Source organism: Motacilla alba, chromosome 9, assembly GCF_015832195.1.
Source record: "Motacilla alba alba isolate MOTALB_02 chromosome 9, Motacilla_alba_V1.0_pri, whole genome shotgun sequence".
NCBI classification, from domain to species: Eukaryota; Metazoa; Chordata; class Aves; order Passeriformes; family Motacillidae; genus Motacilla; species Motacilla alba.
This window is the reverse complement of record NC_052024.1, coordinates 21,167,885-21,194,366: the sequence shown is the minus strand read 5'-3', so window position 1 is coordinate 21,194,366 and position 26,482 is coordinate 21,167,885. Positions and strand designations below refer to the sequence as shown.

The window sequence follows — 26,482 nt, the reverse complement described above, 5'->3', positions numbered from 1 at the left end:
GTTGCCAAAAAAGTAATGGGAGTGAGAGACTATAGGTATAAGCAGACATAATAGAATCCTAATTTAATTAGGGAAGTACTCAATCAACCAAGAGACATAAATACAACGGAAACCAGGTTTATTACTTCTGGTGCTGGCAGAAATGCCCATTTCATTCCTGATTACTGGGGGAGGGATAAAACAGATCAGTAATCTTAACAGCACAGTCCTGGTTTGATCTTTCAGAAAAAATTAATTACAAAACCAACCAAAACTGAAGAACTTCTAGAACCATGGTGCTCACAATGGGCAAGTAACTGAGCTCACTGTGGAGGGGGCCAGGTTCTGGCTTAACTCTGGTTACAGAACACAAACTACAGCTGGACCAGCCTTATGGGAAGAAGTTTTCAACCCCAGTTCTCAGGTCAGATTTAATCAGTGCTTCCCAGCAATTCCAGTATCTCGCTTTCCCCAGTGTAAGAGGAAAGCCAGGATCACTGGATGTCACAACGCACTCCAAGAGGCTTTGAGAAGGAAAGGTGAAGGCACCAACTCCCCAGGGCAGCACTAAGCCCACTCCAGCTACAAAGCCCCATCCTTTGCTACCCCATCCTCATCTGGGGACTGCCGTGCTGCGTCCGCAGAATGCTCTACTCCCAGTCCCGGGAGGAGGCTTGTGCCAGGTGGGAGCTGACACGAAGCCCAAGGGGCAGGGAGAGGCATTACCTGGATGAGCTTTGGGCAAGGCGACCCTGGGCTCCAAGCAGAGCCTTGCAGGAGTCAGGCGACGGCGGAAGGAAGAGCAAGGTGGTGAAAAGAAGGTCTTAAGTCGGGGTGCAGTCCAGAGAGCATACTCACCACGGAGACCAACCAAGCAAAAGACCCAGCTCACCAGAACCAGCAACTTATATAGGGGGGCGAAGTGGGTGGTTACATCAAGTGAGCCAATAAGGACAGACTAGAAGGGAGGTGCTAGTGTGATGGACAGCCTGGCTAGCCAATGAATGATAGGGTGGGGAGGGGTGTCTTCCTTTGGTCCAATCACCTAACGAGTTTGAAGGAACATTCTGGAACAAGGGGTGGAGTCAGTAGGTGATGGACAAGGCCTTAGGGCGGGATTAGCAGGATGACTAAGCAAAAAACAACAGGAAGAGGGGTGGAGTGATATAACTGACAGCCTCGACCTGGGGAGCAGGGGACCAATCAGAAACGTGGCGGGAAAACCGGGGCTGAACCAACACACAGTTATGGGGGGAGCCGGGAGAAACCATTTGAATTGAATTGGTTTAATGCCACACCACAACAGGGGCCGGCAGGTTCAGAGCCAGTGGGTAGGTGTAACATTTGTGCTCTAATGCCTCGGAGTTTAATTGTGCAAAGTGACTAACGAGGGGCTGGGGAACTATTTGGAGGTTAACTAAATGATTTCGCATTATGAAAGAGCAGGTTGTAATTTTAGGATTAGAAATCTGTATTTTGGATGTCAATACCTTTCATTCAAAGAGGCCAGAAGCAGTGGCACGATGATGCTCTAATCAATCCGCAAGGAACCAAGAGGGCAAGCAAGGAATGAACCATCCTTGCTCATCCTTGCTCCAAGAAACACCAAAAAAATACAATAAATCCACTATCAACACCATGATCTGTGCTCTCCTGTAACAACAGGGGGGATAACATTTACCTCTGTGCAGACATCCACTGCCTTCACTGGGACTGCCCAGCTACAGCCACAAGATTTCAGCACCCAATCAGCAATGTGACAAAGTTCACGCCATCATCAGATGGATCCAAGAGGAGTCCTTCACCACACAACCATCCCCACCTCTCCCTACAGCCTCCAGTTACTGCTGGCAGCACTGACAGGTACCAAAAAAAAAGATAATTAAATGCCAGACAGAAAAATATATGAGAATATATATGGGAAGCCATGTGGTGAGACTGTCTGAACATCCCTTTCTGGCACTAATTTAGCAGGACTGGGACCACACAACCACACTGCTCTTCTTCCATCCCTGACTCAGTTTAAATGAGGTATTTAACCAGCACCAGAGGACTGTGACCTTTCTGACATGCCAAAAAGTCCCAGCTTGACTGTGTCCTTTAGGTTTATTCCTCCAGGACAAGGAGAGACCCTTTACTATAACATGGCAAAGTTTTCAGGGCCCTGCATGGGTGCATCACCACCAGCTCAGCCTTTTGTAAGCCTCCAATAAAAATCAGTAGATCCCCATTGCCCCAGCAAAGCTGTCAGGAAGCAGTGGCTCATTTTTAACACTTATCTCATATATATATTTTTTAATTTTTTTTTTTTAATCCATGTATCCATGTACATAGATATCCACTCACATATATGCTGCACCTATATACAACATATGCAAAGTGCTGAATCAGCACATCATGGTTTCTTACTGTTGCTGTTGGCTCATCAGGAAAACCCCCAGAGGAGCCAGGGATGAAACTGGATGAAGCCATGACTACTGAAGAAGAAAAACAGCCTCTGTGCTGCCTGCTGTATCCAGGGCACTGTCTGAAGGTACATTAAACACAATATTTATCTTACCAGGCACTTGTGGTTTTATGTTTTGAGATTTTTCAACTTCCAGTTAGAAGGAATTTTGCAGGATCATAAAAAGAAAAAAACTCACTGTAAGATGAACATAATGTACCAAGGCATTTTTCATTCTATTTGGTTTGTTTTTCCTCTTTCCTTCCTTTTTTCATCCAGTTTTTCCTCTTTCTCCTCACCTCTTCCAGTTTACACTACTTAGAATTTACTAAGTTTGAAACAAATAAAGCCAGACTGAAAATACTCTGTCAGTCTTCAATGTTGCAGAGGTTAAAAATAGGCTTTAAACCAGCTAATGTCAGCATCAGCATGAAAGAAAGGACACCCTGACAACTCTAATTATTACATTCTCTTGTTTTGCACTTCTGAAGAGCAGCAATTAAATCTCTGCTTGGGCTTATAAGGAAAAAGTAAAGTGCTCTGCACCTGCAAAACGGATTCTGTTCATGGGAGGATTTCAGCTCCCCAAAGCACATTATCCAGGGCAGCCTGCAGAACAAAACCCATCCTCCCCTCTCCAGCCACTGAGGATTTTGCTGCTGGTTCACAGGGAAGAACACAAATAATGGCAACCCGTCCTCTGCTGCCTTTGCTGGACAGATTTATTTAAGAGAAAGCTCACCATTTCTGGACAAAAACCGCTGCAGCCTCTGCATGTGCAGTGCCTGAAACTGCCATATGGTGATAAGAGCAGTTTTATTCATAATCATTTTTATTGCAGTAGCCTCCGGGGACTTGAACTAGGTCACTTTCCCAGGAAGGCTCACTACAAGCCGTTAAATAAGTGGTGCACACAAGGCCCTTTAAGCATCTTGTATAAACGAGCTATTCTGTTCATTAAAAAAAGGAAAAGAGAAACAAGCACTGCAGTTTATGAAAACTATTTTTTGCCACTCATAAATTCTTGGATGCTCAGAAATGTCAGTGTTTGCAGCTGTTCCCTCAGCAGCACGGAGGGTCTCTTGCTTATTCCAACTACCTGTCTTAGGGGCATTCGCTGGTCCCAGGGACCTCTACTCTTGCTAAATCTGGCTGGGATGACCTGGGAGGTTGGAAATTTCCCTGACTGGGAGACAGAGGAGACTCACTGATAACCATGCCATTGGCAGCAGCCTCATTTCTTTGGGAAATTCAGCTAAAAAGCGTATCATCGTTTTCATGCTCAATTCCAGGCTAGCACCAAGTAAAGATAGTTTAAAAACCTCCAAAACCCCATAACAAAAGAAAAGAAATGCCCCCAAAACTGCCAAGATACTATGTGGAAATAAATCCAAGTCTCTTCATGGAAAACAAACTTCTAATTTGTGAAAAAGCGTATTTTTTTTTTCCTAATGTAAACCAGTTTTGAGCAAGAGCATCTGGGCATCCCCTCTCCGTGACGAAGGGAGGACTTGGTATGCACCAAAGGAAGGGCAGGCACCAGCTGGGACGCCAGGAGAAGAAAGGCACAGTGTTTCAATAAAGCCAGTGGAAAAAAAAAAAATATAGCTGGGAACATTTTTCTGGCAGAAAACATTCACTTATGGAAGCAAAGCACTGATAGCCAAGGAGAAAGCTAAGCTCGCTGAGCCAGCTCTCCCGCTCCCAGGGACACCTGCAAGTTGTCTTCTGTGGGAGCAGCTGGATGGGGACATAAATAAGGCTGCCTGGGCTCTCTCCCCAAACACAAGTGATCCCTAATGCCTTCCAATCAATCTCAGTGGGTTTCACATCAGCCACTGACCCAAGGATCTTGGATCTCCTTATGGCAGCAGACAAATCCCATCCATTCTGCATGGAGATGGACCAGCCTTTCCCACCCTACCTGAATCACTGCCCCAGGAAGCTGATTTAGATCCTGCCTAACAGTCAACAGACTGCTGAAATATTTTCATCATCTTTTCCCAGGCTGAGGAAAGGGCTGAGCATGCCCCAAGGCTCAGGCAGCTCCTCCAGGCTGGCTAAAAACTGCTGTTCTAATAAAAGACATTACTTCTCACTGCAAACCTGGGGTTCTTCTGTCCCTGGTTCAGTGAAGCTACAGCCAACACTACTTCTAAATACTTTGCTGACTAGGTTCACAAAAAGATTTAAATAAAAAAGCTACCTCTACTCCATACAGTTTAAATTTACTCTTAATTTTATGGGTCTTGAAAACTTTTAATGCAGTTTATCAGTCTGGGAAAAAATGAGTTATCCCTATCAAGCTCACTGTGCAAAACAAAAATGCCGTTTCCCTCCTTAACTCAGCTCTCGATTGCTGACCTTATAATGGAGCAAAACAATGTGATAACGTCCTTGCAAGGTACTCCATCACAGTAATAATGTCACCCAAGATAACTCAAGGGTGTGCTTCTGCTGTTTGTCTTTACCCTATAAGTCATGAGTTTATCTGCTGCTTGCAAGGGCCAAGAATAAAGGAGCATATTTGAAGGTGCACGTCATGCGGGAGGCCTCGCATTCCTCCCGTCACACAAACTGCTCTGCAGTTGCTGCTGGGCTGTGGCACATGCTGGGACAGGGGCAAACCCCACAGCCAGCGTGTCCTCCAGGAGCTCCCACTGCCCAGCAGGACCTGGGACCACTTCAGAGCATCACAGGCCCTCCGAAAGCTGAAGAGGATCACTTATAAACTCATGAAGCAACTCTAGAGTTTAACTCATGAAACTGGGGAAGCACAGATGAAAAAAAGCCTGACCCCATGGATGTTAGAGCCAACAGCTCTGCCTGCCCTTGCACCAGGACTCTGTCATTTTCCACCACTTTTCTCATCCAGAGGGCTGTGTGCCTGACAGCACGCCATGAGCACCAAGAGCCCCAGTGCAAACAGGGCTGCCATGATTTGTCCCACAAAGCACCTCGGTCCTTCTTAGCACTAGTATTAAAAATCTAGTACTTAAATTTTTCTGGGTGCAAAACACCTGCTTTATTTTTAAAGCCTCATGTTTACCCTGACAGATTTCCTCCAATACTCACGTAATAGATTTCATACCTTATGGAGGTGTTACAAAAGTCTTATTGGCTCTAACCAATACCACTTATCAATTCCAGGTAGATTGCTCTTCTGTCGACATAGGGATGGAAGTTAAAGTCCTGAAAGATGTTCTTTTTTTTGGCAGGTCTTATGAGCCAGCTCAGCACATTCCCATCTCCTGCTTCGTCTAAAAATAATAAACCTTCCGAAGCGAGCGGTGGGGATGATGTGTGCTGTGCTCAGGCATGCGGTGTGCCCAGCCAGCCCTGCTGCTCCCACCTCCAGCCCTGCCTGGGAAACACCACTGCCTTGAACCAGGAATGGTGTCCAGCCAGTGCTGCCAGAAAAAGGCCATGGTGCCCAGTGTGATGTTCCCTTGGCTTCCCACTGACTAGCCACGGTCCACAGGCAAAAGGAACATGCACCACATCCCGGTACTGATGATGCAGAAATCAGGCATTAATCTGGCCTGTTGGTGGGGATGTCCCCTCATTTCACACGTGGGGACAGTCAGAAAGCAGCACAGCTAAACCAAGACTTGCTCAGCTCAGCCAGTTCCTCACACCTGCTGACTCTACAGACAAAAACAGCACCCTGACTTTTCTGAACATGCAAGGATATGGCTTGGAGGTGACCTGCATCTGGTCCAAGCCCTGTCCAAGGCAGGGCCACCACAGATCATGGCCACCCAGGTGCTGGGGCTGACCCACGGGAGGGAGCAGAGCCACAGCTTGTGGAGACCCTCCACCACCTCCTTCAGGTCCACAGCACACCCCAGTAACTAGCTGTAAATTCAGACTCCAACAAAGCCAAGAGCTATCAAATTTTAATGCTCTATTAATGGCACAGCTCTATCTGAATTCCAGGAGGCATTCTACAGCTAGTAAACCTAATCTTCAACCCACGACTTTTCAATTTGCTGCTGTGATATAGGTGCATTCTGCAGAATGAGATTGCTCTCTCCTTCTGTGTGATATAAGAGCACCTGTCCCACTTACAGTCCCTTCTGCCCATCTATTTCTTGCAAATACACCACTGAACACACTCTGGGATTCTCCTATAACAGGGTGTGAGAACACAGCGGTTCATGAGAGCAATTTTTTCATTACAGTCGGTTGCTCCCTGACTCCTAAGCCATATAGTGTAGATGCACAGCCTTCACAAGAGAAAATGGTCTCAATCTTACAGGAGATTCTTATCTGAACTTTAATCCCAGGACTGATGCCATTTATTCACAAGGTATCAAGAAGAAAACAGACATTAGGAGATTAAGAAGAACAAGAACAGATTACAGAGAGAGCCTTGCTCCTTGCACAGGCAACAGCCACCAGCAACATGCAAGGTCCACTACCAGGCCCTTCTGCGATGGTCACTTGTCCATCAGAGAAGTCCCTCATTCATCTTTTCACATCCCTGCTGCCTTTTTGTTCTCAGAGACCCCATCTCTGGCTGTTCTCAAAGCAGGCAGGAAGAGCAGAGCTGACTGGGTAAAACGCTGTTTATTTAGGTGGCACAATTGAACCCTCACGCCACGCTGAGCTCAGCTGACCTGACACATCAAAGCCTCTGACTGATTTCCCAGCACTGACAGCACTTGCAGAAACACCAGGACGTACAACGCCACTAACAACCCCACATCACAGACGAGAAGGCAAAAGAAACCACAAAAAGTGACGCTCAGCAGAGAGGAAGTTTCTGGCACAACAGGGCGCTAAAATGCTGATCATCCCTGAGGTGACCATCAGTTCTCCATGGACCCAAAGGGACCACTTTGCCAGTAAAAGCAGAAGAGCAGGGTGTAACAGCCAAGGCTTTTTGGGTGACACATTATCTGGCCATGGCAACTAACCCACATGTTGGGGTGAGGGCATGGTATCCACTGGGATTTGCTGCTCGCTGGGAAAAAGGGACCACAAGTCCTGCTGCTCCTACAGCAAGCCCATCCCACTGCATAGACTCAGAAAATAACATACCTTTGGACATTTGGGAGAAGAAGAAGCAACAGAATTCAGTCATTCCTCCCAACAGAGGGAATATGTTTTAAGGAAACAGCCAAAAAAGCAAAGGGGGATGAGGGGAGGGATGCAAAGCAATTGTCTCATAGAGTTTAGGCTTTAATTAAAAGGGTTGAGCAGAATGTTCCAAACACCATAATTTAGAGAGCAGTTTGTAAGATGAGTTTTCATCTTCAGCGTAGGCTTTCATGTATTGACAACAAATAAAATTTTTACATTATCTCCATGAACAGCAGCCTTTGTAAAAATCCCAGCTTTTTCATAGTGGCACAGCCAACGTTCATATCAAACCATCAGTACAAAAGTCATTCTGTGAAGATCACAGCTAGGTCCCAGGTGTTTGGTTAAAAAACCCAGCACCATTCAAAGCCACTCTGAAAAAGGACTCTCTTAGAGTAAGAAGCCTCTGATGCAGACAGTATGGCCAGAGCAGGATCTGGCCCTGGGGACACACAAATGCCACAAACTGGAGGGCACAAGGAGATCTCTGACCCCACTTGTTCCACTTCTTTTAAAACCAGCAGTAAATTTTTCTATCCATACCAGTATATTTTAAAGGGTGCTTCTTGGACCACCTCCAGTTAAATTCATCTCTCACCTGCTCATCCTCTCCTGTGCTCTCCCTGTGGGGCCACAGCATTACTGAGCAGTGTGGTCCCTAACAGAGTAATAGATGTCGTAGTAAGTTCAACATCTGTACCAGATCACTGTGTTTTACCACAGCAACCCACCCTTTCCTTTATGGGGTGGTTCACTTAAAGAGCACAAGGCTGCTCCTGAAACCAAGTGTATTCCCAAATAACAAACTTCCATGCCTCCTGGATTTTAAAAGCTGCTCCCATGGTGGGACACATGCCATAAAATCACGGAGGCAAGAGCAGCCTCTGGTCCCTCACAGGAACAGTACCCTTGCCAGCCCTAACCCCTCCATGCACTGCCAAAAACAGGTTCAGGACTGACTCTTCTCCATGAGGGATGTGCTCTCTCCCAGTGCCCCAGGAATGCAGAGCCAGTTCCAGCACTCAGAGCAGTCACAGCCCCATGGAGGCTCTGAAGCTCCTCCTCAGTCACAGGCACATCATCTGCCGGCAGAGATCCATGCCTGGGGAGCCCTCCTGCAGCACAGGACCTGGGTCCCCCATGACCCCTCTCCTAAGCCACAGACCACACCAAGGACCCCCCCAGAGCTTCACGAGGCTGACAAGCCCATTCAGCATTCCCTAGGGAGTCAGAAGGACTGGCCAGAACATGTGGTTTTGGCATCAGTTACCCAAGAACTGCAACAAAGTGAGGAATGTCCCCATTGGGCTGATGGTACTGATGAGCCAAGGAGGCACAGAAAGGTCGACAGCCCTGAAAATACCAAAACCACGTCACATAGCAGAAACATTCAGCTCTTCAATCCTAGTCCTGTGCTTTGACCACACACATCTGATCCTTTTCAGGCTGTAGCCCACTGGGTGTTATCGGACTAATCCTGCAGCAAGGAAACCCAAAAAAGTTCCCCTTTCCACAAAGTTTCTCATGACCACAGCTGAATGACTTAAGACAGCAAAAGAAGTCACAAGGAGTCACTGTTGAAAGCCCTTTCAGGAAGATGCCAAATTAATTACCAAAGCACCACAGAGTTCAAAGTCATTCCAAATGTATCAACATGGCGAGAGATGAGTCATCCCAGGAAATGCCAGGAGCTCCTGTCACCAGCCACAAGGCAAGGCCAATTTTTGCTCCTGACAGGAAGAAAAATACTGTATAATCTGAAAAGGATCACATCAGTCACTGGACAGGAGGTAGCAGAACATTAAGATGGCCTGCAAAATCTGTTCATGTCACTGAAAAAGAAGTGGAGATGTTTTTCAATGTGCTGCTGTGCAGGAGAAGGATTCTACTTCCTTCCTCATCACTGCATCAGAGAGCGCACAAAGAATGCTCCTCCAAGAGTGAATTATTTAGGCAGTCATCTCAGCGAGTTATTTCTGCTCATTTCCGAGGAACAATACACCTCAGCCTGGGATTTAAACCATCAGCAATGAAATGGTGCCCAGTTGACTCCAAGTCCAGAAAACAAGCAGAGGATGGACAGAGACCACCACAAAACCACCACTAACAGAGGAGGATGCAGCACACGCTTAACGTGGCTTCAATACAGAAATGCAACTACAGGGCCTGCAGCTCTCCACAAAAAACTGTTCCATCTTCACACCCTGTGAAGGAATGGAGGAACAGACTTTCCTCCTAGAAGACAGCTGGGTTTTCTACTTTTATGTGAATTGCTCTAATCTTGTTGTGACACTGCAGAGCAACCAGAGGATGCCGCGAGTTAAACGCCGTCATTTGTCTGCAAGTTTTACGAGGGAACAGGGCTGCCAAATCAGACCACCACGAAGTGAGGATGTGACAGCTGTAACTAGGGCAATTTCAGTCAGGGAAAGATATAAATAAATGAGGAAATGGGGAAAAGAAGAAATAACAGAGAAACAATACATTACAGGAGGGAAGGGGGAAAAAGAAATGAAGCTACTAAAGACAAAATTTGGCTATTTGTCTATTTAATGCTCTCTTCAAACCATTATTGTGTTCCTCACATGCCTGATGCACATGGCTTAAGAACAGATTGGGAGAGGGAAGAGAAGAGAGAAAACTGAGGGTCAGAGCACAGCATCTTCTTGTCTAATTGCAGTCTTTTTAAAAGAGCCCCAGCTAGGACTTTGCCAAAGCCCCCAGCAGCACTGATGGAGGCACACACGTACCTCCCAACATTTATGGAGGTAATTTCAAGTCTCAAGCATGTGAACACTGCATGGAAAAAGTCTGTGCTGAGACATGACAGCCAAAGAAGGCAACAACCTCACAGCCTGATTCGCTCTGAATTTCGGGGGAATCAAGGAGGCTCTGTAATGACTCCTGGAAAATCAGATCTACCTGAGCATTCTCCAAAACAGAGGCCAAGTCTCTGCTGCCACCCAACTCCCGCAAGATTATAAAACATTAGGCCATGAAAAAAGAAATAAACTAAAAAAATCTCAACATTGTCAGTAAATTTAGATGTACTGCCATTTAATAAGATTGTAACTCTTTTTAAGAAATATTTTCTTAATAAACAGTCTGAGAATTAAAAATAGGTCAGAGTTAATCTAGCTCTTATCTTCCTCAACATCAAAAAAATGGAATCCACCTTTAAAGCCAGAGAGCCCTCAGTGGCTATGGATGGCCTGGAAGCAGAGCCAAAGCCTGGTGGTCATCAAGCTAGTCCTGAGAAGAGTACTTTTAAAATGTGCACTTTGCAAGGTTTTGGCAACATTTCCTTTTTCATGTTGACCTCATCACAATTATTCTTCCATTTCTACGCAAGACCTGCTCATCACAAGAGTTTCTATCAGGAGCTCCATGGTCCTGCTGGGTCTATGATATGTGGAGCCAAGACCTCCCGTAACCAGTCACGACAAGGTGCAGCAGAACCTTCCAGGGACAGCTTGGGCAGCAGAGCTGCCTCCAGCTGTACATCCTGAGCCAGAGTCCCTGTCTACCTTCCAGCAGCGTCCACATCAGCCTAACGATGATGGATGATGGATAGAGAAGATAATTCCTTTTGACCCCTCACCTGCTTCCCATGCCAATACCTGTTGCAGGGCAGCCAGTGCCCATCAGATTGAATGGGAACAGCAGCTGGATGTGACCTTGAGATGTCCCTGAGTGCTGGAGCTGCACCCACAGGCAGGCTCCTGGTCACAGCTCAGCTCCCAACCCGCCCATGCTTCCCATGACCCAGTTCCACACTGGGAAACTGGATTGTGGCTCCATTGATCCACTCAGCTTTCCACTTTGATTTTGCTGGTGAAGCAGTGAAAGAGGTCATCTCTCTCTGCCATGTCTGCTGAGGAGCTTCCTACCTACCAAAGAGCAGAGCTTACCTCCTTGGAGCTCCTTGCTAGCAACCGAGCCAAACAGCAAAAATATCCTGGAACTGTTAAAAACAGAAACTGTGACAAACAAGACGTGTTCCTGGATACACAGAGCACCTTCCCAATCCATACTCACAAGGCTTAAAAAAGGGCTGCCAGCACATACTACAGACAGTATTTTATATTATCTTTACAATGTAGTCCACAGCATCCATCACCAAGATGCTGAGATGTGCTGAAGGACAGACTTTTATTGTCAGCAGGAGATACCCATCGCAGCTGAAGATTCTGTAATTACTGTTTCTTTACAGAAAATGGAAGATTTATTGTTCACATAATAGTCAATGAAGGTCCTTTCTGGAGTAGAATAGTGGCTCACTTACAGGCCTTCATCTATGTCTGACATTGTATCATGCAAGATTAAATAGTTTAATTTTGTCAAGCTGGGATTTTAGGTAATGTGTGGATTGTCCAGCAGTAATTATAAGGACAGAGGCTACTTGTACTATCTGCTGTGCCTTCCCCAGTCAGCTGGTACAGGGCTACCAGCAGGGACTTTCCCTTCCTACCCAGACAGTTTCTGGTTGTATTTCTTTAAGTTTTGAAACCACAGGTAGAGAAGATTTATATTCTGTCATTGGATAAAAGGTCTTCAGCTGAGATCAAAGCAGTTAGCTGTAATTGCACAGAAAAGGTTGCAAAACAAATCCTAATTTATCAGTAGGGATTTTTCACCTCCTTAAAGTATGTGCCATCTAGAGTAGGCAATAGAGACAGGAAGGCAGGAAAAAATCATCCATCATTACAGAAGCTGCCCTCATTCCCTGTTTTGCCATTAGCCACAACAGAAATCCTAAACACAAGACAAAATCTCAGTGCTGTGTATTATGTGTCTCCCTTAAAAAATGTCTTTTAAATGAATACTGCATGCAAAGAGTCAGGGATCCCACCACTGCAATGTTTCTGCCTTCTCTCCATCTTCTTTCTCCCAGCTTCTTTTTAAAGCTGAGACCAGATTGTTTAATTCCAGCAGAAATTTCAGGAAAAATCACAATTACAGACAGAGGCAGAAAATGGCAGACAAAGACCACAAGACCAAATGACTCCAAACTGAAAACAGGCAAAGACTAACAGGAAATAAAGAGCATCATTTATGAGTGAGAGTAATTAATCATGAGCAGGGATTGATGGACGAGCAGTGGAACCACTGACAGTTGAAGGATTTACACCAAAATTAAAAGTTTGATATGAATAAGCTGCCCAAGATGCAGCTGAGCCACACTGCATGAATTAACAGGTGGAGCCCATCATCTGCCAGATGGTGAGGTAGGTCTGACCACCCCGAAATCCGGGATTTCTCACAGGGGTAGAGGTTGGAAGCAGAGGACTGACCCCTCCCTGTGCTAACCCACACGATGGCATCCTGCTGCCCAGCCCAGCCCCAAGGAGAAGATTCCAGTGTAACCCCTGTACCCCCACCACCACCTCACCCCTTCAACCCTTCTCACAAGCTTCAAGACTAATTTAAGTGTTACACAAACTTTTGGGACCAGGCTGAATTCCCGCTTGTGAACATGTTATGGTCATCATTTAAGCAGTTCTTGAGTGCAGGAGAACAAAAGAATAAATAAGTGGGAAAGAGAAAGTCCAGCCATCATAAAATCAACCACCAGAAACATGCAAGGCAAAAGGGAGGGAATAAGGAACAGTACTCTCCCCTTTTACCTCAGTCTAGCATTAAAAGGACAAGATACATTCAAACTATAAGCCTCTATGAATGAAAAACTGGCAGAGTCAATAAAATGTGAAGTAAGCCTAATTCATTTTTACTATATGACCTACTTTCAGCCAGTTTTGATTCACATGAGCAGCTAGAGCTTCAAGGTGGTGATTCGGCAAGGTCTGTTCATTAAACTCATTCTTTCTTTATGGCTTTCAGCTTCAAGGGATAAGAAAACACATTTCTGTCAAAGGCATTCTCCAAAAAGGTTCCCCCGGCACAAATGCAGCAGCAGCAGCAGCCAGGGGAAAAAATGGATATGAATGTAAATGCTGCTTCAGAATTGAAAGATGATGGGAATGAAGAAAAACTTAATTGCTGGAGGTGATGCCTGCTCCACTGTGCTGGGGCCATCTGAAGCCCCACGGGGCGGGCAGTGATGTTCTGGGGGTTCCAGGGTGATAGTCCCTGCTCCCCAAGCATCCCCTTGCTGCAGCCATGACTCAGCTGCCTGCCTCAACGTGTCCTGCCACCATGCATCCCTCTGTCCCTCTGAAGGAACAGTGACTGCTTCCTCTGACAGGCCAGAATGTGACCCCAAGGTGCAGAGCTGGGACCCCTGTGCCTCCACCCTGGCATCAGCAAACCCTTTGGGGCTTCCCTCTTACCCTTCCCTTCCCTCTTGGTGCAAAAACCCTGACAGCTTTTTTCCCACCTCTGTCTCCTCAGAGGAGAAAAAAAAAAAAAAAAGAATTTGAAATAATCTGCTGGCTCCCGGCTCTTCATCACACCCAGCTAGTCCTGGAGCAATAACTGAGACTGGATTTAATATAAAATGCTGCAGAAAGTAATTTTCCATTTTGATTGGAGCATCTTCTCCCCCCTGATTTTAAAAGGTCTGTTCATATGCCTGGGCTGAGCACGTAAATAAACACATTAGGAGCAAATATGGATGAGATTGAGCATGGATTGATTTATCCTTAAATAACCACAGAGGTGATCTCCTCTCCTCACTGCAACACTAAGCAAGCTGGGTGCCTCATTTCTACACAGCCCAGAATTTGCAAAATTGTGAGGATCTCAACCTAACCATGAGAACTCATTTGCTTTGTAAGCAGATAACCTCATTCTGTTCAAAACAATCTATGTTTTGACATCTCCCTGGCTAACCCTGACATCAGGGTGGTTATTCCAGAACAGCACCTCTATTACCTGCACTGCCTGGGGCAGCCAGAGAGCCCGGGGGGCAAGGAAGGATGGATGAACATACAGATCCCTCCACTGCAGTTCTCACTGTCTGCTCAGTCCCAGCTTGAAGTACCTCCACCGTTACAGCAAATTAGCAAGGAACAGTGTTTTGACAAAGGCTGAGAATGCTGTACCAGGACAACACAGCTCTGCAGGCCACGCTGGAGCGAGCCACCCCTTGTCAAAGTCACCGCAGCAGAGATCAGTTACAGACCCTTCAGAACAATCTGCCAAAATAACAGTAATTAGGAAATAAAGAGTTCATTCCTGTGCTCCTCTCGGGCTGCTGGCTGACAGCTTTGCTCCAGCTGGAATGGAGGGCACTGTCACCTCGGCAGCCGCTGCCACGAGCTGCTCCCACAAAGGGCACTCCAGGCTCCTCCAGGAGCAGCCACGCTTCACCTCGGGCCAGGGCAGGAAAAGGCATGTGGCTAAGAAAAGGGAACCTTGGAAGACCTCTCATTAAATGTCTCCGTGTGAAGTGAACAGAGCTAGCTGGAACAGCAGCAGCTCAAGCTGCAAAGACGTGTTAAAAACAAAGCAAAACTCCAGAACGGGAACCAAAGCTTAAAAATACAGTACATCCCCCAGACAGGTATTGTATTATACACACATTTTACAGTGGAAAGGAAAAAAAAAGAAAAAGGGATATTATTTTTTTCTAGAAGGAAACCATCATTTGAATATTTTGGCTCAGAAGAATTTCCTTCCGTCATCAGCAAAGCAAAGGATCTGTGAGAAAACGTCCTTCCTGCAAAAAGGGGGAAAACAATTTCTGGCTTGAGGCTAAAAAATGAAGCAATAAACCCTCTAAAGCTCAACTGAATAAAATACCATGAGAGCTTTTAGGCAGAGCTGAGCCTGACCTTAAGCCTGGACTGGCCAACTGTAGCCTTCTCGTGAGATTAAATAAAAATAAAAAATCATGCCCTGTGCCTTGGTGTTCTGATGGACACACCCTCCTGGCATCAGCCCTGGCTTGCCACCAGTCAGTACATTTGAGACTTCTGTTCACCTTGAAGCAAAACATGCAGCTATACAAATGAGTTTTTCCATATTTTCAATGCAAATGGGGGATTATTCAAAAATAAGTTGATCTCAGCCTCCTAGGAGACATGGAAAGGTCACAGAGCAGGCTGCAGGATATTTTCCCCGCCTTCCTCAGAAATATTTAAACTTACATGATTTCTCTATATTAAGGCCTTCTCTGAGGCTTCTTCCCAAAAGTTCTGAAAAATAATCAATTAAATGAAACCACTCTACAAAAAGAGGACACCTAAGGACAAGCAAGTGTGGGCAGGAAAATAGATTTTGGTACTTCTATGAACTCTGGCAGCAAAGACAGGGGCAGATGGAAGCAGCAGCGAGGGAGCTCAGCTGAGCAGAGCATGTGCCCAGCAGGAGGATGCCCAGCAGTGCCACCCAGCACCGGGCACCTCACTCCAGACACACAATTCCCATTCCTGGATCTCTCTGGAGCAAAGGGCAGAGGCACGGGCTGGCCTGGGTAGCATCCCCGGTGCCCATGGTGGGAGACACGGGGCTGGAAAGGAGCGTGGAGGAGGATGAGGGGATGTGGGAAGCAGGGCAGCCCTGTGGCCGGGGAGCTGCCAAGGCTGGCAGCAGAGATGCTGCAGGACTGGCTCGGCACGGGAGCGGAGCTGCCTGTGACTCACAGCTCTGCACCACTCGGCCCAGCTTCCCTCCCCTCCCAACTGGCTTGAGTATTAGATGTATTATTATTCCTTTCTCCTTTCTTTGGGTTTTTTTTTTTTTTTTTTTTTGCCTCACTGGCTGTTTCACTGCTCAAAATATCTTCTGCTCAAGGGAGGGAGCTGCGGAGGGCGAAAGCCAGGGCTGACAGGGAGCCTGCCAGCTCCAGCCCCAGCCAGCCCCCACAGCCACCATGGAGAAGCATCTGGGATGTGGACATTTATTTTCCACTCATTCAATCAGAAAATTCCTTGTAGAAGGTTTGCTAGTTCACACAACACTGCAATAACAGAACAGGTTTTCAGTGTTTAATTCACAACACTAACTTGGGCTCTAAAAGCCTCTAATTTTTCCACGAGACCCCAGCTAATGGGATGTCTCCAACCTTTCTAGTGGGTCCTTTGTTTAGAGACCCAAATAATTTCTGTCACAGCCTGAAAACATACTTCTTGTCTCCTTTCACCTTAAAAAATAAACTTAGATCTACAATAATTAATATTAAACTGAGTCAACAGAGCGAGGAAGACTAAGTGGCAGTCTTGCTGATATCTATGGGAATGTGCCTACCAGAAGTTGATGGGAACAGACCCACAGAGCTGCTCTCCAGGTAGCAGAGCTCAGTGCAGATCTTTGGGCTATGAGGCCATTTCTCAGGATGATTATTTAATGAAGATGGGGATGTGCTCCAGCTGGAACACAATGCACCAAGTGATAGCTAATGTGGCCATTAGCTGGTGCTGGTTGGATGCACAAACGTGCTGGGGTTTGAAAGTGCAATGGAGTGTAAATCATCCATGTCCAGGGTTTGCACGGGATACACCAAATCCCAGGTTATTGGGAAGAGCCCACAGGTGGTAGCAAAGGTAAGAGTTCATCCTGAATACACCACAGAAAGGTATTTGAAGCTGTTTGAGAAGAGGAGATGCCACCCATCTTTGACCAGTCAGGGGACGCAGCCTGGGCAGGCACACACAAACGCTTTAGGTCCTACCCTCAAGCAGAAGGCAGCACCTAAAGTCAGCTGGGTAATTCAGTCTTGTCTCCCCATCTTGGCTGCTAGCAGAGGGGCTGATGAGTTACCTTCAGGAAAAGTGGTTTGCCCCATTCCAATAACCTTTACAGGCCACAGACAGACGTAAGGATGCCACCAGCAGAGCAGACAGAATCAGGCCAGGCTCTGCAGAAAGGGGTTTGCTGCTCTGACTGAGCAGCTACAGTTTCCATGGTTAAGTTTTCATTCAGAAGCCAAAGTTACCAATACACAAAATGAACTAAATCAGTTTCAACACTGAACCCTGTAGCACTACAGTCACCTTCCTCTGCACAAAATCACGGCTCCTCACAGATGCCTTTGGCTTGTTGAGATCTAAGGTGTGTCTGCATCCTCCGTAAGAGACCACGACCAGTGCCAGGCCCTGGGAATGCACAGATTGTGTGTGACGCCACCAAAAACTATCCTGGCTCCAGGTAATCTGTGTCCACAGCTGCCTGCTCACTCAGCTCCCTTTCATCCATTCTTCAAAGTCTCCCCTGATGCTTCTAAAAGTGATCTTATTCCTACACTGAGCCAGTCAAATTTGGTGTCATCAATTCTGCACTCACACAGGTTTTCTCCTCTGCTGCTGAAGACAGACCAGCTTCTCTGCAGGATCCCAAGGCCTGCAGGGACCACAGCCAAACCTGCAGCTACCAAAGCTTCCTTTGCACTCTTTGCACCAGCAAGGGCTCTTTAGAGGAAGAAGCATCTGCCAAGCTCATTCCCCCAGCTAACAGCCTTCTCTGCACCGAGTGCTGAAGATGTGCTGAGACCTGTCTGGTTTTTTTGAGCAGCTTTCCCTCATTACTGACCCCAAAGCCAGTTTTTCTTTGAGGACTCCAGGTCAGTCAGACCTTGGGAGAGGCAGAGGGTGTCTGCTATAGGGTGGTTTGTGCAGACAGAGAGCACAAATCTCAGGTGAATAGAGTAACCTGGATCCTTCAGTAACTGACTTGGGCTTACCCAAACCCCATAATCCTCACACCCCAACCTCTTGGCTAAATCCAGTGTTTCCTGCTTCAGTTGCACCTCTGCTTTTCCCCCTAGGTGAATCCCTTTTCTTTCACAGCATTCTCTGCACTTCCATTCCTTTTTCTAAACTCAGCAGTGAATCTTGTGGTATCCTCTAATGGTGGGCATCAATAAAACAAACCAGCCTTGCGAGTCTTTTGTTTTCCAGTCAGACATATATCTGCTTTCTCCCCCTCAGTACTATTTTCCTCCAGCTCAGCTGAGGGACTCCTGCATCACTGCTGCCAGGCTGACATCATTTAAATGGATGTTGTGGGGCCAGTCACCCCCGAGAGCTGCCTCTCTCCTCCATCATTTGGAGGTGCTCATCTATTACAACCATTTCCCTTCACATTTTCCTTCACACTCTAACAAATTATCACCATCCCCACCACATGCACTATATCTGCTACATATTTCTAGGTAGCTCTGTTCCAAACAGTTTTATTAGAAGCCTTTGTACCCATTAAGGCCTGAAAGGATGAGTGCCAGTGGCCTTTTGTAGGTTAATCCACAAGAGATCAAGAGAGTGCAAGGTATTCTGTCTATTCAAATTACTCATTTTACATTATAATAGTATGAATATTAATATTGTCCATTGAAAAAGTGTGTTAATTAGGACACTGGCAGTTTTTTGGACCACTGCCACACAAAATAAGCACTCAGGGGTACGTGACTATTCAAGCCCACATCCCAAATTGCCATTAACAACAGTGGCACATTCAGTTCAAGAGCCAAATCACCAAAACAATTAACAAGGGAACAGCCTACACAGGGTTAATATTACTTATTTTTCCTCTACTAATTTCAGTTATTCCCCTTCCTAGTAAAACAGTATTTAACCAAACCACAAATAATTTGCATAGCACACACGTGCTGACTGCTGGGAGGTTTTCAAGCAGACAGAACAAATGCCTCATTAATAACTAAGTGCCAAGAAATGCAGAAAGAATTTTGTACCAGACTACGAAAGCCAAAGTAGTTTATTCTTCTGAGGCTTGCCTTGGATTAAACACTATGCTCCTTTGATAAGACTGGTTTGGACACATGAGAAAATGGAGAAGGCAAGGTCCACATATGTACAAGAAGGACACAAACTTGGGAGGTTGTTGTAGTTCAGACACAACTTTTTTATGCAGGTAAAGCTCTCACAAGCTCAGGGAGAGGCCTGGTCACTGGTACATTAATAGCACACAGATGATCTTTAACAGATCTATTTCCCCTTTCCAGTTTCTGTTTCTATTTTTGCCTGACAGCATGGATGTGCAATCTTCACTGTAGTCTGCTGATCTCAAGGCTAATCTTTGTTTTCTGCCAGCAAAATGAAAGGTCAGCTACAGACCAGACACCAGGAAGGCCTCCCAGATGCCTGGGTATTTATGGACCTGATAATCTGGATGTCAGTGAGCATCTTGGCACAGAGAAAGCAAGCAGAACTGCAGACCAGCAGCCTTGGGCACCACTGATCACCACCAGGAAACCAACAACGTTTCCCCAAATGCTTGAGATCTGCAAACACACTCTTTTTTTCCACAATGGAATAAACCCCAAACATTTTTAAGTTTTTGCAAAACCAAGATTTGCACCGAGGGGTCCAATTTGAATGACAACCTCATAGGTTTTGGTTGGCTGTGGTGCTTTCCCAAGTGCAGGAGAAGCACAATTGATGCCTTGGATCTTTCTCCTTCTGCTTCAGCGAAGGTGTTTTCCTTTGGGAGCATTTTAAGTTGGAAACACAAATCCAAATTTCCCATCTGTGAAGCCACTGTCATATCACAGTTATTAAGGGTCAAAGTATTTCTACTCCTCAAAGAGGTTACAGCCAAAACCTATCTTCACAAATCAGGGTTTCTCAGCATCATGAGACTGACAAAACTTTGTGCCACCCTCTTCAACACCTCAAATAAGTGAACTTTACCTCATACCCATCAGTCAACAGATCCACCTTCTCCTGCAGCATCTTCAGCAAAGCTTCCCAGCCCCATTTATGAAAGCAGAGACTTGAAAACATCTGCCCAGACACAATGACTTCATTTTTAGAAGCTCTTGGTGCCCTAACCTGCAGTGTAAGTCAACAAAAGAATGAGCTCTGCTAGCACAGCTGCAGGTCAGGTCCCCTTTTGCCTCAGTGTAAACCAAGGCATCTAAAATTAAAGCAGGCTCCTGCAAGTGAGGATGACCAGGGCCTCTGGGCTTTGCATTCCCAGCTTGACATATGGGGCTGCAGATGAGATTGTGCACATGCACACATAGGCTTAGGGTGAGAGAAAGGTTCAAACAAAAAGAATTTCAGGCTCTTGAAGACCATCAACTGGAAGCAGCTGCAGAAACCTTTGATAATTCCCCAGGTTACTGAGCACTTTTGCTGCTTAAATCTCTCCCTGGCCAGAGCTATTGCCTGTCACCCATCAAAAGCTAATCCTCTTTTTTCTGATTTCATCTCTATCTTCTCTTTTCCCCCTCTCCATACAAGTGCAAAGCACCTTTAATCTTAATTTCAGATGTACTTCTCACGATGCTGCAGATGTGTTATCTGCCACTGACAGTATCTGCCACCTATTTCTCCTTAAAGGACACTGCTTGACCTTGTAACAGCTTCCGTGCCTCCAGCTTTAGAGGCTGAGCCTTTCCATTTGAATGGATCACAAGTAATCACTTTTCTGTATCCATTATTAGCAGTGAACCAACTACCCAGAGAGCTTCTGCTTTGTTGGTTTTTTTTCCCCCCTCCAAATGCAGCATTTTTCCCGGGCAGAGACATATTATGGCAATTCAGACACTGACAACTGTGTAAATCACACCCAGGCAAAAGTTATTGATGACCTCATTCCAGTAAAGCATGAGATGATCAAGCTGCCCCACGGTATTTTGATCATCTGAGAACCCTGAAATTGAAAGTCGCAGGCTCCATTTTGCTTGGAAATCTAACAAAAGGCATTAACTGTGACAAAAGGCACTTAGAACATCTCTTAAATTATCTCGTTTCACACCAGTAGTAACAAATACTCATTTTCCTTTATTAACATACTCTCCTTGCCCATAACCTCTCTCATTTTTCTAGTTTTGAATTAAAACGCTTTCAAGTTATTGATCCCTTCTGCTGGAATTCTCTTCTCCTGTTTTTATTAGTTCTTGTACACAGCCTAATTTGAGTGATATGAACAGTGCATCCAACATAAGCACCTCTCTGGCAGACCTGTCTCCCAGGAGCTGACGTGATTAATCTCTCCCGTGCAAGACAAGTCACGTTCCACAGCCCCAGCTCCTCCTCACTGCTGGTGTGCTCAGAATGCCACTCTCACACCTGTTATTAAATTATGTAATTACCTTATTTCTTCTCAAGTGCCTTCCCAAACAGGTTGTAGACAGTCACCAGTGAGGGAAGAATAAAACTCATAACTGGGAGCGTCTGCTGGAGCTTTCAAGAGCATCTGCTGTTGCCTACCACTGGATTTCATGGACTCACTGCCTATCATGGATTTCTCCCCATGCCAACTCAGCTGTGGGCTCCCCGAGCCCAAGGAACATTCCCTAGCACTGGAATAGTGCAGAAGGCAGTAATCAGCAGAGGCAAAGGCTATGCTGTGGCTATGCCAGGAGCTGTATCCCTTCCCCAGGGATGTGGGATGCCCTCCCAGCTGGCTGGAGGTCCTTGCACCCTCACTGGCAGGCACATTCCACTGCCAGGGGCTCAGCCAGCTGAAGGTGGGGCTCACACACTGCTCCTACTGGGTTTAAATCCAACTGCTGATACAGAGTCCTCACTAAACACAACCCCAGGCACCACATCACACATTTAAGGCTCTTTCTAGAAGAAAGATGACAGATTTGGAGGAAGAAGAGTCATCTTAGACACATGACATGGCCCAAAATTGTGCTGTCTGTGAGCCCTTTGGCTAATCCCCTGCTAGGTGCCCTCTGCAGCAGCTGGCACCACTCTGCAATCCTGTATCTGCTGTGGAACAGTATGGGAAAAGCATCAAATTTCCTTGGCCGTGCCAAGTTTTAGCTACTGTGGGCAGATTCAAGTAAAAAAGGCCCAAACCAAACCAAATCCCCAAGACTGCCACAAAGGAGAAAAAGGCTGGAAGATGGAGGTGGTGCTGCAGTGCTTAACTTGGGTGAGCAAACGTGTTGTGCTTTCTCTGCACAAAGATAAATGCCAATGATTCACAGAGCCCGGGTCAGCCCAGGCCAAAGACACACAAATGGCTTGAGAACCAGCCTCTCCCTCAAGCAGAAAGCTGCAACCTGCCTCTCCTGGGACTGCACAATCCAGCTAGCCAGCACAGCAAACCCATTTGCAGTGCAAGGAGTTACAAGGCAGCCAGCATGAAGGAACAATGCACTTACACCCCCCTACCAATCCATGGCGGCTTTTAATGGTTGAACAATGACAGACCTTGAATCCAGCTGCTCCTGTGGGGGCTGAACTCCATGGACAGCATCACTGCTGAGGGACAGCCATGGCCTGGACCACTGCCCAGCTGAGTGACCTCCCTGTGATGCCCACCACCCCTTCAGCCCCCAAATCGGTGTGGATGCTAAAGGCATCCAAACCACACCATGACTATCCCAACAGATGCTGGCTTTTGTTAGTTAAAAAATACATTAAAAATACTGGATACACCCTTTCAGCAGGTGTTCAAGGGCCCAGCTCACAGCTGGGCTGCTGCTGCAGGATTTTCAGCTGATGCTGAGTTTTTTCTGTGTGACCAGCACTCACCCACTAGATGCTGTCCTTCAGTGCCACGGATCAAGAGTTTCCTGCATTTTGGGCAGTTTAATGACTACAGCAAACAATGTTTCTGCAGAGTCCAAAAATGTAATCTGACATTGTATTTCAGAAGCCTGTTTCTCTAACACAAGATTTCCATCTTCTTTGGCAAACTACCCCTTGTGTTAGCCCTATTGGCATTCACATACACAATTCACAACTCATCTGGAACAGGCTATTTACAGAAATTCTGCTGAACTGGCTGTCTTTCTATTAGTTATGTAGAAAAGAAAAGGTTTGGCCTTGATCCTGGACCTGCTGAAATAAAGTGTGAAAGGGAAAATCTCTGAAGTCCAGGAATGCAAAGGCATTTCCACTGGTGCTGCCCACTTCAACTACAGCCACAACTGCTCTAATAAACCAAGAGACTAATGGAAATTCCAGTGGAATTTGCAATTTTTCCTGAGCCCTGATGACTGCTTATATTGAATTTCTACCTCTGGAAAACAAAGATGCATTTCTAACCTTTCCTGTTGTCTGTGAGAGCTTCAAACTCTGAAGAGGTTTTTATGTCCTGGGTGGGGACAGGGGAGGTTGGCTGGAGACTTCTGAAAGCTCAAGTTAGGTACTGAATGAGGCATCTTATCCTCAAATAATGGTTTTGCTCAGGGAGGAATTACAACACCAAGGAAAGTATGGGCAAAAGACTTACAAACTGCAAGACATGCTGGAAAACTCCCATCTTTTCAAAAGGGGATGCAAAGCAAGAAGAGTTAAGCTGGAAGGATGAAATGGCTCCCTGTCCACATCTCACTCTGCTGGCTCCAGAGACCAGAGATGGTGGTGTCTCCCAGCACATCTGCTTACCTCTGTTTCCTTTGCCATTGAGGCTGGCACCTTCAACCTTTCCTCAGCAACAGCCACCATAATTTGGGGCTTTTAAAATGCAAATCAGCACTGCCACACAAGACACTGACCTGAAGGCAGGCACAAAGTCCCACCAGCCCAGTGCCCTAGTCATTACACCATCATCAGGAAAGTTAAGGACAGGGAGCAGAGGCCTTGGAACAAATTCCTAGCTTTCCTTTCCAACTCTCCTACTATTACCATTACAACAGGGGTTCTGGAGAAGGAGCTCAACTGAGAGATCAGTGTCAGAGATTCTCACACCATCCCAAACCCGAGGCCCCCACCACGAATCCCTGCAGACCTCAAGATTGCTTGCCCAGATGGAGGAATCACCCTGAAGTTCACACACCAACGGTTCTGGCAAGGAAAACACAATACCAACCTGTCAGGAACAAATCACACCTTTTAGTTAACAATAATTAGGCATCCATGAGTTAATATTTTTTAATGTAGCTGTTTTACTGTGTAATTCTGACCTCATTTGCCCTAGATACCATACAGGCAAACATAAAATACATTTCTTCACACTGACCCTGTTAATAACCATCTCTTGAGGGAACAGAAGAACTGTAAGGAACTAACGCCACTTGTTTATTGGTTTATTATAAACCAGACTTATTGAAACAATATGCTCACTCAGCACTAACTGGGAAAAAACAAATTACATCAAGCTAAGGCAAATCCACTGAAATGAGATGAGATGGGACCATCACCTGCTCCCTGCAGCCCAGGCGGAGCATCGCCTCCAGTGACAGCAACATGTCACTTGCCTAGCCAAGGTGCTCCTGCCTCTCCATCTTAGTGCCCATGGAGAGCCAACAAAGCTAGCACAGCTTCCAGACCAGGCCTGTGGGCAGCTTTGTAAAATTAACCACAGGCATCTGATACCCAATTCTGTCGTTTACAAAACTCTCCCTTCCACAGCTCCCATTTTTGAACATAATGGGCTGGATTACCTCATTGTCCCTTTTTGTCCCTTCATGCCCAGGTCATTTCAAGTATCATTCACTATCAGGTTCACCTTTACAGTGGGTTAAAAAAGAAGAGGCATGCAGAAGGCTATTCTTTCTGTAATCTCACTGCCATGGGTCACAAACATTCCTGTAAATATCAGAAACTGGAGCAAAGCAGCATCCCTTCCACTCCGGGGGGCTACTCCTGCTGATGCTGCTGTGACTCTTGGTGAAACTCCCAACCACACAAATGAAGCAGCCCAACAACCCAGGAGGATCCTACAGCCCCACACTAAATCACAGATTCACACCAAGAGAAAGCCCACCAGCCACAATTCAGCACTTCAATTTCTCATCCTCTTGCAAGCCTGTGGGCCACTTCTGAGTCTCCTGGATGCATCCCATCACAACCTCTCTGCTGGGAAAAACAAGGGGACACATGACAAAGGAGCGTTTACCAAAATTGCTTTAAAAGCACTGCCCTACACCAGTGAAGAGCAAAAAAAGCTTGAGGAGGGAAGTGTGAGAATAGCAGCAATCACTGGGACATCGGTGCACAGGTCTGGAGCCCAGCCCAAGGCAGGATGACAAGGGTGAGCACCGGGCACAGGGAGAGGTGGCTGTGGCACCTGATAGGACTCTCTGGGCTGGATCACCTCAGCTGGGGCTAACAAAGGCTCAGGTTCCCTCACATCCCTCTCCAGCTAAGTGCAGCTCTGCCTGCAGCCCAAACTGACCTCCTTCCCAGCCACCTACACACAGGCTGAGATGGGCTGGAGACAAGGGCATGTGAGGATGGAGCTGGGCTTCTAGCCACACACTTCCTTGAGCACATTTCTACACAAGAATTTAAGACACCTAAAGACACACAAAAATTATGAAGACTTCAACAAAACAAAACAAAAAATTACACCAATCTGCCATTCTTATGCAAGAAGAGGAGAAAAATCCCACAACATTTGGAAGCAGGCTGTGTTTGCTTGGCACTTCCCATCTTTAGGTAATTAGTGTAAAGGGCTTCCCAGGTAAACCTAAGAATAAGCAGCAGATTTGAAGAGAGACACCATTCTCTCTGCAGTGAACCTTCAAAGCATAACCAGCAGAAGCTGCACAGCTCCAGCCAGCTCCCTGTAGGCATCACTTGCCTCCCAGTCCTCAGGGTCAGCCACAAGTCAAGCTGCATCAAAATCTGGAGTGACACAAAAAAATGACAAGCGAGAAACGTCTCTGAAGACAAACACCACAGCACTTGCAAAAGCTTCAAATCCACAGCCTGGACCAGCGTTTACAGCTAGCTGCTCCTCCCATCCCCTTCTCTAAGCTTTCTAAAAAGTGCCTTCCTAGCTGAGAGTGGCACCTCCAGAGCTGGGAGGAAGAAACACCTCCCAACTCCAAAACCTATTTTTTCAGTGCTTCTCTCGGTTGTTTTCCTCAGCTGACCTTGTAGCAGCTGTTGAACTTGCTCCTCTGGGAATCAGCCTTGCTCCCAGCACTTTGTTTCCAAAATGCTGGTGCAGGGGCACCCAGCCTCCCCATGGCATCAGAGACCGATTTCCAATGTTGGTACCACCCAGCAGCTCCCAGCTCTGCCCCCCAAACCACCCCAGCATTGCTCTGTTTCTGACTATATTGGGAAAGGGGTAAGGACAGGGATGGGAAAGAAAGATGGGAAAGGAGAAGAGAGGAGGCACTTAGCAAAGGTCACTGGAGAAGTCCACAGCAGTGAGGAGCTGTTCCCCAGCTTCCTGTGCACTACACCA

At 46.4% G+C, this 26,482-nt stretch overlaps 1 protein-coding gene across 10 annotated transcripts in view; it reads right to left on the bottom strand.

Annotated features, from left to right (window-relative positions):
• TNIK (TRAF2 and NCK interacting kinase) overlaps window positions 1-26,482 on the bottom strand; it is a 153,110-nt gene that overhangs the window by 91,686 nt on the left and 34,942 nt on the right. The window contains exon 1 of one of the 10 annotated variants that reach the window (XM_038146287.1): window positions 706-831. The exons of the other annotated variants lie outside the window; for them this stretch is intronic. The gene's annotated coding sequence lies outside the window, so the exon portion shown is untranslated. Of the gene's footprint in view, window positions 1-705; window positions 832-26,482 lie in introns of those variants that run through there. 10 annotated transcript variants of the gene reach the window in all.